Here is a 14,173-nt window from a genome sequence, read left to right on the forward strand (position 1 = left end):
GCAGCAGCCTGATGGCTGAGAAAGCTAGAAAAAGATGCAATGCTTTGAAAACCAGTGAGTAATGAAATCATTGAAGAAGAACGAGTAAAACTTGAAGCTCAAAGCTGTGTTTGTCCTGTGGTTAGGTAAAGAGGATTTGCTATGTACCAGTCTTCCGTTTGTTTTATGTTTTGCCCTCCATCAACCAGACCTTATACTTACAGTATTTGGTGCTTGCTTTTATAGCATGGCTCTTGGCCTTTCTACTGCAGGCTAACTTGAGTTGAATGTGCTTTAAAAATGATTTAGGGGAAGTGGAAAATAATTTTAAAATTGGATGGATAGCTCCAGAAGCACTTAGTCCAAGTAAAAGTGAAAGTTGTGATTCCTTGAGCTATGCAGACCAGGATCTCTGGGCAGGATTTTCAGTGCCTAAAGATAGGCAACAAGATGGATTTTCAAAAGCACCAAAGCAGGTTAAGTGCCTGTCATGGTATAATTCCCCACCCTGAACCTTAGCGTCCAAAAGATGAGGTACCAGCATGAATTCCTCTAAGCTTAATTACCAGCTTAGAACCTGTACCGCTGCCACCAACCAGGAATTCCAGTGCCTGGTACACTCTGGTCCCCCCAAAACCTTGCCTGGGGACCCCCCCAAGACCCAGACCCTCTGGATCTTAACCCAAGGAAAGTAAACCCTTTCCCCCACCGTTGCCTCTCCCAGTCTTCCCCTCCCTGAGTTACCTGGAAGATCACTGTGATTCAAACTCCTTGAATCTTTAAACAGAGAGGAAAATGCACCTTCCCCCCTCCTTCTCTTTCCCCCTCCCAGACTCTCCCTGAGAGAGACAGTAATCCTGATACAGAGAGAAATTAACCTAACCTTTCTCTCCCCCTTCCCTCGTTCTCCCCACCCGTAATTCCCTGGTGAATCCAGACCCGCGTTCCCTTGGGGCTCACACCAGAATTAAAAAAAACACAATCAAAGTTTTAAACAAAACTTTCATTAAAGAGAAGAAAACAATAAAAATTATCCTTCGTAAATTTAAAGGATGGATTAGGTACAATGGGTTTCTCAAGCTATAGACGACTGGCAAAGCCTCCAGCCTAAGTATACAGTAAAATGTAAAATCCTTTCAGCAAAATACAATTTTGAACTCCTTCCAGCCAAATGCACATTTGCAAATAAAGAAAACAAACATAAGCCTAACTCACCTTATCTACCTAATACTTACTATTTTGAACTGATAAAAGCCTGTATTGGAGAGACTGGAGAGAAACCTGGTTGCACATCTGGTCACTCTCAGAACCCAGAGAGAACAACAACCAAATTCCAACAGCGCACACAGAAAACTTCCCTCAAGATTTGAAAGTATTCTGTCCCCTGATTAGTTCTCTGGTCAGGTGACAGCCAGGCTTACTGAACTTATTAACCCCTTACAGTCAAAAGAGATAAAAAGTACTTCTGTTCTATTAACTCCTACTATCTGTTTATGACAGTGCCTAACTCCCTATTTTTAAAAATCCCACTCTAAATAGCTATGCTTAAGCACCTAAATACCCCTGAAAATCTTCCTCGGTGTTCACCTTTGTAATTACAAAGGTGAAGAAGGCTCAAATCTGCAACTTTTTTACAACTCAGTTTTGTAGTTAATACTGTGTATATCTCCTCCTCATCCCCTACTGAGAGGTGACTAGCATTGGGTGGGAATAGAAACACCAGTGAACTAATTAACCTCCCTCTCCCCCGACACACTCACCCAACCCATTTGTACTGTCCTGGGGAAGATGTGCAGCACTGCATCATCTGAAGCACGATCTGTTGGAAAGAGCCACAACACGTGGAAATGTGCAGCAGTTTTTTCTGTGCCCTTTGCCATTTGAGTCAAAGCCTGGATTTCCACACACATTTAGCTGACGACCCCTCCCTACCTAAAATCCATGCTGATTGTAGGATCATAGCCTTAGTTAGTTTAGTCTCGAGTAGTGAATATAGTGCTTTGACTCTCCTAATTTGTTCCATCATCTCAAACCATACCCATTTTCTGGAGCTTGTACACTTAGTGCATGGGACCATTTTTTGTGCTATGTGATGTTGCAACAACATGCCAATGAGGTGGTTTGAGATTGTTTCACACAATTTGAAAATAGGTTTTGTATTGCTGCACTCTTTAGTGCACGAGGCATGAGAGCATGTGATCCTGGACTTGTCAAAAATCTTGCTGGCGTAGGCTCCTTCTGGAAACAAAAATAAAAATGTGGGATTCTGAGTGAAACCACTACAAAAGCCAGAGCAGACTCCAAAATAATGTGTTTCTTTGTGGGGATGGGGGATGTAACTACTTTCAAACAGTGTTTTCATTAGGGCCCTGTAAAGAATTGCAAAGGGAAATCCTGTCAGAACTAAGACAATTGCAAGGTGCTGTACCTGCTGAATAAGGAAGGGCACTTGGAAGAAATGCGTACATCAAATGTTAAACATTGTGAGTTATGTATGATATGGGGCAAAGTTTTAACTAGTACTGCTTAGAGAAAAGTCTTGAAACTCAGCTTGTGAACAGTGGCCTATTTTTATTATAAACACTTCAAATAATTAAGACTGTACAACAGAACAATTAAGATAGGTACAGAAAGGAAAGATATTGGGAAATGGTTTGGGCTTCTTTGGAAAAATGTTGAGGTTTGGGAGGAAAAACTGATATATTTTGATTCAGAAGGGCCACCATGGTGCTTCATTGGAATTGTAGTTCAGGTGTCTCTCTAAGTTGGGCTCTGTGTTAGACTACTTTTCCCATGATGCACCACAGTCTCCCCTCTTGCTGGGGGGAGTGGGTGTATCATAGGAGATAGTTTAGTTAGGTAGTCTGGCTCATAGATGAGAATGGGAGCATAAGGGACCATGGCAGCATTTCAGAATTTGAAATATTTCAGTTTTCATCCAAAGATCAAAAGTTTTTGTTTCCCAGGTTCTTGGGCTCTTGATGAAAAAACAAATGTTGTGGCAGAAACCACAAATTTTTAGTAAAAATGTCATTTAATTGAAAACTCAGTTTTCTGTCAAACAGTTTTGATGGAAATGTTTCAACCAGTCCTAATAAACTTAAGCAGCCACATGACCTGATTTATGTAACTTCCCGTGTTCTTACCCTGTCCTTTGCTGCTGCTCATTATGTCTAATTTAACATTGAGGCCCTGCGATGCTGCAAACAGTTATGCACAGGAGTAACGCTGCTCATGTGAGTAGTCATATCAGAGTCAATGAGACTATCTACTCGCATGAGTCAATTTACTCAGGTGTGTGGGTTCAAGATTAGGACCTTAGATTATAGAGTCTTTGGAGAGCGGAATTAGTCTTTTTTATTCCTTTTGTACTATTTGTCTGTAAAGCACCTAGCATGTATTTGAGTACTGTTACATAATGATGTCTGTGAGATTTCAGGCTCCTGCCATCCATCTTCTTTGGGTCTTTGTACACATTTCTGTGAGGCAACCAATTTCACAAAAACATCAGAACCGTAATCTGTTTTCCTCTCTTCTTTGTTGCTTAATGGATGACTCAACCTTCTTTTGTGATTACATAGCTTTAATTTGTAGTTTTTAGGATAGTGATCATTCCTCTTATTATTTATTTTTGGTTAAATATTCTTATTTGTTAATTATTTAATAGTTTGTTTGGGTAAAGATTAAAAAAAAAAAATCAGCTTGGTGCCATAGACTGAGTCCAAAAGAAATTAACTGCTCCATTGCACATATTGGAGTGGAGAGTTTACTGAGGACTCAGTCCTGCTAATAGACTGGCAGTCTTATAAAAGGGTTTAAAGATGCCGTATAACTATATTCTGCATCAGTTTTAAATGAAATCTCCATTTTATATGAAGTGTTTTGTGCTTTGAAACACTGACAAGTTTTCACTTACATTTATACATTAAATGTGATTTTAAACTACAAATTTTGGCTGGGGGGGAGGGGTTTGCTTCCTCTTCCTTCACCACTTTTTTCCCCCATGGTGTTTGTAAGGGAAACAGGGTGAGACTCCATCAGATTACTTTAGTGCCTATTATGACCTAGGCATGGCCAAGGAGTCTGTGAATAAGGCTTGTCCTCTATACACAGCATTAATAAACACTTTCAATCAGCTGTCAAGTGCCACTAAGGAAGGAACAAATAGTTATAGAGGAAAAAATGAAGGGGAGATGGTTAAATTTAAACAGAAAAAAAATCACTGAAGCATAATTGTTAATCATTGTAGATGATACAATTTTTCAATAACTGTGTTTAAAACTTGGAGTTCTAGCTCACAAAGGCTATTTTGCTGGCCTACTCTATTTGATCATAGTTTAATTGGAAAACAGCTGAAATAAGAAATTAAATATTTCTTGACAAAAAGGTAATGTTGATGTAAGGTTTCTTTTTAAAGCACTAATTGCAAACGAAGGAGGATTCCTGTTTTGGGGAAGCTAGCTTTCATGGATTTACTGCTAGTAACTGTAAATGTAAAGGAAAATGTACAAAGTATATGAGGTACTGTAAATCATAATGAACTGAGAATGGGGTAATAGATGACATTTTAAAAACTGAAAATATAAAAAATTAAGTATTGTCTGATTCCTGGGATAAAGTTTTATATGATGCATAGCACCTCCAGTCTGTCTGGACCAAGGCAGTTTTTTTCTTTTTTTCTTAAACATTACTTCTTGGCAAACTAGATATGCAAATGCCAGAATACACTAAAACCACATTTAATTGGACCCACTTGCCAACTTCTTGAACACAGCTTGGATTATTTCACTGGAGGCTGCTTCTATTAAAAGATGGGGGAGGAGGAAGTGGCATATTGACAAGGCTTCAGATTTTTTTTTTTTCCACTAGCAGTACAATTCTGCTATGAGCCAAGTTTGGAAGTATTTTACTATGTTTAATAATAATGATTATTACAAATATTGTAAACATATGCATTTAAGTGGAATGCAATGGGAATAAAATCATGTTATGAATTTAGCTTTGGATTAATTTTCACTTTTCTTTTTTAGTGTAGCTGCCTTCCACAATAATGGAAACCCTACAGAACTATGTAACATATTTAAAGAGGGGGGACATGTATTACTTTTGAGGGCTAAATGAGCTAATAACCTAAAAATATTTTCTTATTTGTGAAATTCCCATCTTTGCCTAGAGTCAATTATAATGTAAAACATAAAGGATTAAAATTAGAGGGTCTAAGGATCTCCCAGAAAATTCAGACATGGATATTGGATGCTGTACTTATGCTATATTGTCTCAGTGAGAAATAGAAACCACCAAAAGTTATTTCTGTAATTATCAGTACTGTGAACAATTAACTATAAGTTTAATTGCATTCCATTCCAAGTTTAACACCCTTTCTTTGCTATACAGCTTAGATTCTAACATTTTTAGGAGAGGGACTGCCTTTGTTCTGCTTGTACAGCATCTACCAGAAAGGGGTCCTTCCTGGTCCATGACTAGAGCCCCTAGATGTATCAGTAAGACTAATAATGAGCATGTCAAAAAATTCCTGGGCAATAGCCAGAGACAAATTGAATTTACTTAAACTGTAAGCTCTTTGAGGCTTTTTGTTATGTGTTTGGACAGCGCCTAGCATGATGGAGCACTGACAGCTAATTACTGGGTACTAGTATCCTTTTGGCCTCTGTGAATAGTCATCTCTAAACCATGAAAACAATGTCCAAACCATTGTCATGTTTCTGATGTGTAAGCGCAGGTCTAACCTGGGTTCTTTCTCTTGAGCCACTACCCTATTTGTCTGTGAACCTTCACAAAGGTGCCATCCCAACTGGGTCTCATGGCGCATGTGATTGTTTTCACTGAACTCAACACACTAGGTACAAACCTTACGATTTTCTCACATTCCAACTTGAGCTGCTTAGCAATTGTGCAGCACTTTGTTATGAGCATGACTTTCTGTTTGTTTTGTGCTGCTTCTCCATTGTGATGTTTTGTCCTGCAGTAGCATAATAATAGTTTGCAGTGAGAAGCAATGAAAGAAAACATTTATTTGTACATGCTAGGCAGGATGTCTCACATTTCTCTCTATTCTCCTATAATATTTCAGTGTCGGTCTTAACTTTATGAAAATGTTCCCTATTTGATGTCTTCATGTGGTTTTTGTCCTCATTTGAAATTTGCTGCAGCATGTTGGATGTTTAAAGGTTACTTAAGGACATCAGCACAGCATTCCTTGAAGCACTGAGCATGCAGTCATTGAGCAATTCAGCCACACCTGCCCTACCACATTTCAATGTCATTTGTCATCTATAACCTCTTAAATGTTACTTTCTCAAAGGCCTAAAACGTTTTCAGTATTGGCAAGGATCTGGAAAAATAATCTTGAATAACAGTGTCACTAATTAGGGATGAAGTGTCACTTAGATAGTAAACATCTATTTTCAGGTACTTAGTATTTTTTTCAGAAGCTTCTAATTGGGCTCATGTTCTTCACCCATGTTCATATTAACCCAAAGCAAACTTTCAAGAGGAAATCTTTATTGTAGAGGTTTTATTGTAGAGGGTTGTGAGTCAGAGAAGGGCAGAGGAATTTCTTCAGCTTTAGAAAAAATTTGATTCTTTTTTTTTCCCCACAAGAATAATTGAAGTGGTGTGTATTTAAAACGTGCTTAGATCTGAACTCTGACCATCTCAAGGAGTTCGGGGTGTACAAATCTGAGATTTCAGTTTAGCCCATTATGAACAGAGAGACCATTTTCAAAATTCAGATCAGGGTGCAGAAAATTTAACATCCATAAAAATCAACAGTGTTTGGATTCAGGGCCTTGATAGGGATCTACACTTATTGTGTCCCATTATCATAGTTTATAAGCACCTCACAATCTGTAAGGTTTATCCTCACTACATCCCTGTGAGGCTGTTAAATACTATTGTCTCAATTTTACAGGGATCTGACCCATCCAGGCCTGGTCTACGCTTTAATTTTTTTTTTTTTTTTAATGCTGGCATGGCTATATTGGTTGGAAGTGTGGGGAAAAATCACACCTCTAGCCAATTTAGTTTTGCCAGCAAAAGCCCTGGTGTACTGGTATACTGGCCAAAAAGCCCTTTTGCCAATAACCTCATTTAGTTCACAGGTCTGGTATAAGCTATACCAGCAAAAACATTCCTTTGGTGATATAAGCTGTCTCCACTAGGAAGTTTTGATGGTATAGCTACAGTGGCGAAACCCATTCTAGTGTAGACCAGGCCACGAAGACCAAATGACTTTTTTTCCAGGGTCATGCAGGAAATCTATGGCAGAGCAAGAAACGGATCCTGGTCTCTGGGGTCCCAGTCTAGTGTCCTAACCACAGGACCATCCTTCCTCTTCTCATCTCTGCTAATGTTGAAAAATTGCATCCAATCTGTGTCTTATATCTTAATGCTCAATGATCAGTACAAGGGAGGGAGCCGAATCTGCCAGCACCAATAGAAAATAGCTTTTGGAATACAAGCTTCAACCTGCTCAGCCAAGAGACCACTATAATCCATGCTCAGTAAAAATGAATACCACTTATTTTAAGTATTTGTTAAAAAAAAAAATATTAAAATAGCTTTTCACTTGAGGTGTGCACATTATGGTGCTGGAGAGACTGATATAGGTGGAAAGTTTAAGAGCTAAATATGTATAGGATGGCTAAACAGGAAGGATGTTAGTCTACAAACATTTGAAAGGTATAAACAGCCAAGAGGGAGAGGATTTTAAGAGTATTATAAGGAGGAAATATTTAGGAGTAATGGGCTCAAGTTACAAAAGACAAACTTTACACTGACTATCTGGATACATTTTCTGAGAATGAGATCTGTAGAATCCAGAATAGAAAGCTCCTTTCCCTGGGACATTTTAAATGTGACTGGGCATAGCTCTATATGTACTATGGAGAACAAGCCTGTATTGGAGAGAGTGATGAACTATCCACTCCTTTAACCTAGGTTACCTCTTTATGGCTAGATGGAAGATGAGTTCTGAAACTTTTTACTGGGGTCATGCTATAAAAAGGCTGAAAACCACTGAATTAGATAACCTGATGGGTTCTGCCCATCTCTAATGTCTGTGATGCTTCTACAAGTGGTCAGTTGGAGTGAAGTCAAAAATAGAGCTGGGTGAAATTTTTCACGTGAAACTTTTTTGGTGAAAAATGCAGATTCAGCAACACACTAATATTTCATGAATTTGTGTTGATTTTGCCCAGTTGTTTCAATTAAAAAAAATCAGAAAAAATGAGAAGTTTTGTTTGGACATTTTTTAAATGCAACATTTCAGTTTTTCTATTCAAAGTTTATTTATTTTAAAATTTCTTTAGATTTTATTTTAAAAACTAATTGTTTCAAATCAGTAGAAATTAAAACAAAACCTTTTGATTTTTTTGTCCAAAGAACATTTTTTGACTTTTCAATTAGTTGAAAATACTGAAAATTTTCATTTTTTGTTTTACTTGGAACTATTTTTCAATTTTTCTGAATGGTCAGTGAACTGAAAAATCCATCATTTGCCCAGCTCTAATCAAGAGTGGACCAGTGAAACGTCTATATAATTCCAACGTAAGTGGCATTTGCAAAGCTACTTTATGGGTTAGGAACCTGATCTTCAAGAGCCAGTCTGATCACTGCTTTCACCCAAGGCGTTTTGTAAGTGTTAGCTTCAAATCCACACCATAGCTGTCTCTAACAGCAGCTTCTTCATGTTTTATTGCATATACTGACAACAGAACACTTCAGTCCTGAAGAACAGGTGCACCACAAAGTACAGCTTTTAAAATGGGGATCTGCCACTAAAGCGACTTAAATAAAGATCAGGTGTACTTGTGGCATCTTACAGACTAACAAATTTATTTGAGCATGATAAATAAATAAAAATGTCTTTGCTGCAGCAGAGACAGTACGATTTCCGTGGCTGTTTCAGCCGTCTCTGCGACAGCAACTGCAGCACAGGCACTCTCTTAGCCTTAATGGGAGATAGAATGAGTCACTGTGTTCTCTCCTATGGAGTCAATTAATGTTCATTTTTGTTTACCTATGTGTAAATGAGAAATAAGTCCCTTAGACTGAGAAATGTGTTTTGCAACTTATACAAAGGAATGTATAACAATTTCAATGTTAAATCTACCGAGTGTAACAGCAAAATGATGTTCCACCCAAATTCAATCTAAAATATGATTATTCAAGTAGGTTCTTTATGGCTCCTAGAGAGTCATTGATGATAAATTCTTCTGGCCACAGTGTACCCTCGTTGACCCCTACAAATCCCATTATCTTCAGTGGGGCTGCACAGGTGTGAATGAGGACAGAATTTGGTTTTGGAATTAGAATTTGAGATGACAATTCTCTTTGCTGTGCATAAGCCAGAACAGAATCCAGCTCACTCACCCCAAGCTGCGTTGGCTTTGCAGTGTTAACAGCCGTAAAAAGCTGTTGTCCTTAATTAATCAGATACAACTTTTAATACACACAAGAAGCTGATCAGTTGAGTAAGATGAGTGCCATATTTACTCAGTTGGCTTTCAGAGTAGAATCACACTTTAGGGTAGTGTCTGAATTGGCCTACTTGTACTTACAATCAATATAAAATCATTTTTACAGTAAATGCAAGTAAAGTAATAAGTGGAAGGCCTGGATTGCCCTGATATGCACTATTAATATATACTGTATCAGACTGTCCTAATTAGTAATTGTCGAAAGTTCCTCTAACTTCACGCTAAAATAACCCTTATTTCAGGAGCATGACATGCAAGAGGCTAAAATTATTTTTAAAAAATCTTGCAGTGTGATTATGCTCTTCTGCATGGGCAGCAACCAACTTTTGTTGATTTTTAAATGAGCTGTGATGTGGGTTAATGGCAAACATTGCAGGGGAATATTTCTTTATATTTTAAAAAAAAATCATATAAATGCATTAAGTTTTAAGGTTTTCTTGTTTAATATAACTACATTTGAGGCCAAATTTCTCTTGATAGTACACCTCTACCTCGATATAATGTTGTCCTTGGGAGCCAAAAAACCTTACCATGTTATAGGTGAAACCGTATTATATTGAACTTGCTTTGATCCACTAGAGTGAGCAGCTCTGCCCCCTCAGAGCACTGCTTTACCATGTTATATCGGGTGGCGTTATATCGAGGTAGCGGTGTATTCCTTCAGCTCCCATATTACTATTAGAGCTTGTCAAAAAGAATTTGTTGAATCAAAATTTGAAGCAGATCTAGAAAAGTACGTACAGCTTTCAGGAGCTGGGCCACTGCAGTAAAGTGAGATTTCTGTGAATCAATATGTTACAGTAGTCTGATAAATTGATATTCAGACAAAGATGTTAGAGACATGGAAAGACGTCTATACAATGACAGATGGAAAAGATAAGGACTGTTTAATTTAGAGGGAAGAGCAAGAAATCAGGACATAATAGCAGTATATAATACAGCGAATGGTACAGCAAAGAAAAATTGAATGCTCTAGTTCATTCTATCATACGCATCTAATGCTATGGAAAGGACATATATATATATATATATATATATATATATATATATGATGAAAGAAAACTCCTTGTTATAGCATATTTAATTTACCTGTGAATCTCCCTGTCAGAAGATACCAATGAGTGAACTGTGTTTAAAAAAAAAAAAGAATTAGACATTTAATGTATAATGAGATTATCTACAATTATAGTAGAATACAAAATGAAATGGGACATAAATCCTGCTTTAGGACAAAAGCCAAGGAATAATTCCTGGGAATAATCCCCTGTGGTCAGGTTATTCCAAAACTGTCCAGTACTGGATTCTTGTTCTTTATATGTTAGCAGGTGCTATTTGTCCCTCTGCCTGAATCAGGATAGTGGATTAGATGGACTGTTGGTCTGAGCTATACTCCTAGAAACTACTATTAAATTCTATAATTGTATCTACCAAATCCTTGTGTTTGGAAACAACCACTTTTAGCTTGGCACAAAGGAAATTGGACGCAGAACTCTTAAGATTCACAGTGGAGTGGGAGAGGTAGCTAATTCCAAGTACAATGTGCTGAAAAGGAACCCTAGGGGGTGAGCGTACACACAATGACAAATTAACTCCGAAACAACCCTTGTGGTCTGAAGGTTGCATTTGGTGTGCGGCTTTCAAGGGGGCTACAGAAACACAGTGCCAATTACATGATGAACAAATCTGGTATTTAATTCAGTGGCCACAGGATTGTACTTTCCATGTCAGTTTGGCCACTGCCCCTCATCAGCTTTGTGACTAATATTACCTGGCCAGTCATGCCATGCTTTATTGACATTCAAGAAGGTTAGCAGCCAGCGTAGGTCTAGTGCACGAGATGCTAGTTTCAAATGTTTTTAAACAATGTTACGATAACTCTTAATTTCTTTAGAAGGCTGTTAAAGATCTATGCTCTGACTAGCTGCAAGTGACTGAAAAGGTAAGACAATCCTTTCTCTTCCTTGCTCGCAGGAGCTGTGGTAGGGCAAATTATTTTTCTTATGAAAAATGTACGTTCAGGTACCAAACTGCAGCAATTTTATAGTAAGGTCCCTGCATGTAATCTATATTCTAATTAATACTCTGCATAGTATAATCAACAGAAATCTTCTGGCAGTCAGTCTGGTTTAAAAAATGTTCAGCTGCGAGGTTTTTCGAGTCTCTTCAAAGATCAGGGTAATTAAGCAAAGCTGCTGGAGGGGGTTCCCCTTGCAGCTTCTTTAATACTGGAAAGGGGGAGCGATGCTTGAAAACCCAGGCAACCTCTGGCATCCTCACTCTGCAGTGGAAGGCTCTTTGGAACAGAAAGGAAAGAATCTTTCCTTTTTTTCTGCTGCTGTTGAGCTGTCTCTCTCCTGTTGTCTGAGTGCCAGAGCTGCAAGCCTATCCTGCATCTCTTGTATCTAACATACTGTCTGTTCTAGAGCAGATGCAAGGGAGGCAGCGGGACTGTTCAACTTGTGATGAGTCGCTCCAACAAACTCAAAAGTAGATGAGTACAGGTATCTCTATAATATGTTTTGGGGGGGCGGGTGGGGGGAGAAGGAAGCAAGCACTCTGGCCCCGCTTGCTTGTGCTAATTGATAACTTCTGCTGCAGCTATTCACACTTAAATAAATATACTTGTTGCAAATTATTTTTTAATAAGCAAAGAATAAAAACCTAACAGCTTCATCAGAGTGTCAACCTAGAATGAAACTGTATTTAGAATGCTTTATGAAGGCAAAGGCTGCAGTTGCTCAGAGCTGGAAACTGTTTACCTGGAAACACAGATATATTCACAGAGTTGTGAAAAAAATTTTTATTAAATAAAACATTATATTGTTGTGATGCACTGCATGACACTACGGCCTCGTGGATAGAGACCTGGGATTCAGGAAATTGCATTGGCTTTGCAGTGTTAACAGCCATAAAAAGCTATTGTCCTTAATTAATCAGATATGACTTTTAATTACTTAATTTTTCTATGACTCAGTTTTCCTAGCTGTAAAATGGGGATAATGATACTTGCCTTGTTTGTAACATGCTTTCAGACTGACTTATGGAAAAGCAGTACATAAGAATGAGGTAGTATAAAATTGTATTTGTTACTTGAGCCTAACTCTCAACAGGTTGTTTGGATTTTTTTGTGCCCATGCTGACAGATCAGGTTCATGTTGGCACCATTTGAGCTGCCTTTTTTCTGCTTCCTTTAAGGTCAGATATCAGTTTCTTTTGTTGGAGCTCACCCTGGTGGGAAATGTTTGTCTTTTGTTTAACAGGTACATACTGAGAGAGGTTTCTTGTTTTGGAACAGGGTAGAAAATAAAACAAGAATCACAAACAAGATATCACTGTGAAAAGCAGAACTAGCTAGGCTATAGGCTCCAGTAAGACGGAGAGAACTGGTTAGGCAGGATGAAACCTGTGTATATATATAAAAGTTCTTGGCCTCAATTGCTGTTCCCATCTCTCTTTTTAAGCAAACCAACTAAGAGTGTGTGTGTCTCTCTTCAGACCGAGAGTTTCTTTTTGCATTGTAGGAAAACTGGGTTCCTTTGTTATTCTGAATAATCCCCTTGTGTTGAAGTCCAGTTATCCATTAAGGCTCCAGTGCCGCAATTGACTGTGTGGGAGTGCAGGGGTGTACATGTGTGCAGTCAATTCCAGAATCGGGGTGTCCATCTTCTAAAACCAACTTAAGGTTGCCCAATTTTATATATATATATTATATATTTGTCCTAGCCTTTGCATGCAAAATTCTCTTTGCTAGTTCTCTGCCTCATTCATAACCATTAATTTTATGTTTCGGAGTAGCAGCCATGTTAGTCTGTATCCGCAAAAAGAACAGGAGTAGTTGTGGCATCTTAGAGACTAACAAATTTATTTCAGCATGAGCTTTCGTGAGCTACAGCTCACTTCTTCGGATGCATAGAATGGAACACACAGACGAGATATTTATACATACAGAGAACATGAAAAGGTGAAAGTATGCATACCAACAGGAAGAGTCTAATCAATTGAGATGAGCTATCATCAGCAGGAGAAAAAAAAGATGGGCCTTTGTCTATCCTAATGACCTTTCTGGAACATCTTTCATGATGCATGATGCAAAGCTAGGCAAACTTTGCCCCAAAGCCACGAGGTTTAAGTTAAAAATAGATAAATAACATAAAAGGTCAAAAGGTTACTATGCACAGAATTCTAAATTGGATATTCAGCCATAGTCCGTCCATCCCCTCTCTCTCTCTCTCTCTCTCTCTCACACACACACACACACACGTAGATTCTGTAGACAGCTCTGAAACACTCCAATGTAAAAATTCTTGCATGAGTAAGGATGATAAATTATATCCCAATTCTTGAAGAAAAATGGAGAGAAGTGTTAAGTGGCTGCTAGAAATGGGCCTGAACCAAAGCCCAGATCCAAACTAACCTGCATTTCAAGCAACACACAGTCATAATCATTTGAATGTTTGTGGAATGTAAACACTAAAAGTAATGTGAACACAACCTAACCAAATTCACCTATATATCTGAATTAATATTTGTAGAACATTTGTTTTGCTAGTTTGGCCTGACTCTAGACAGCACAGCTTTCTGATGAATACAACTTTGTCACTAACTGGAAGTAGTAATCTTGCTCTATCCATTAGTTACTGTATATGCAGCTTGTATATATAATATTTATATTTTCCCCTAAGTTGTGAAATATA

The sequence above is a fragment of the Chelonoidis abingdonii genome, chromosome 3, assembly GCF_003597395.2.
Source record: "Chelonoidis abingdonii isolate Lonesome George chromosome 3, CheloAbing_2.0, whole genome shotgun sequence".
In the NCBI taxonomy this organism is placed as follows: Eukaryota; Metazoa; Chordata; order Testudines; family Testudinidae; genus Chelonoidis; species Chelonoidis abingdonii.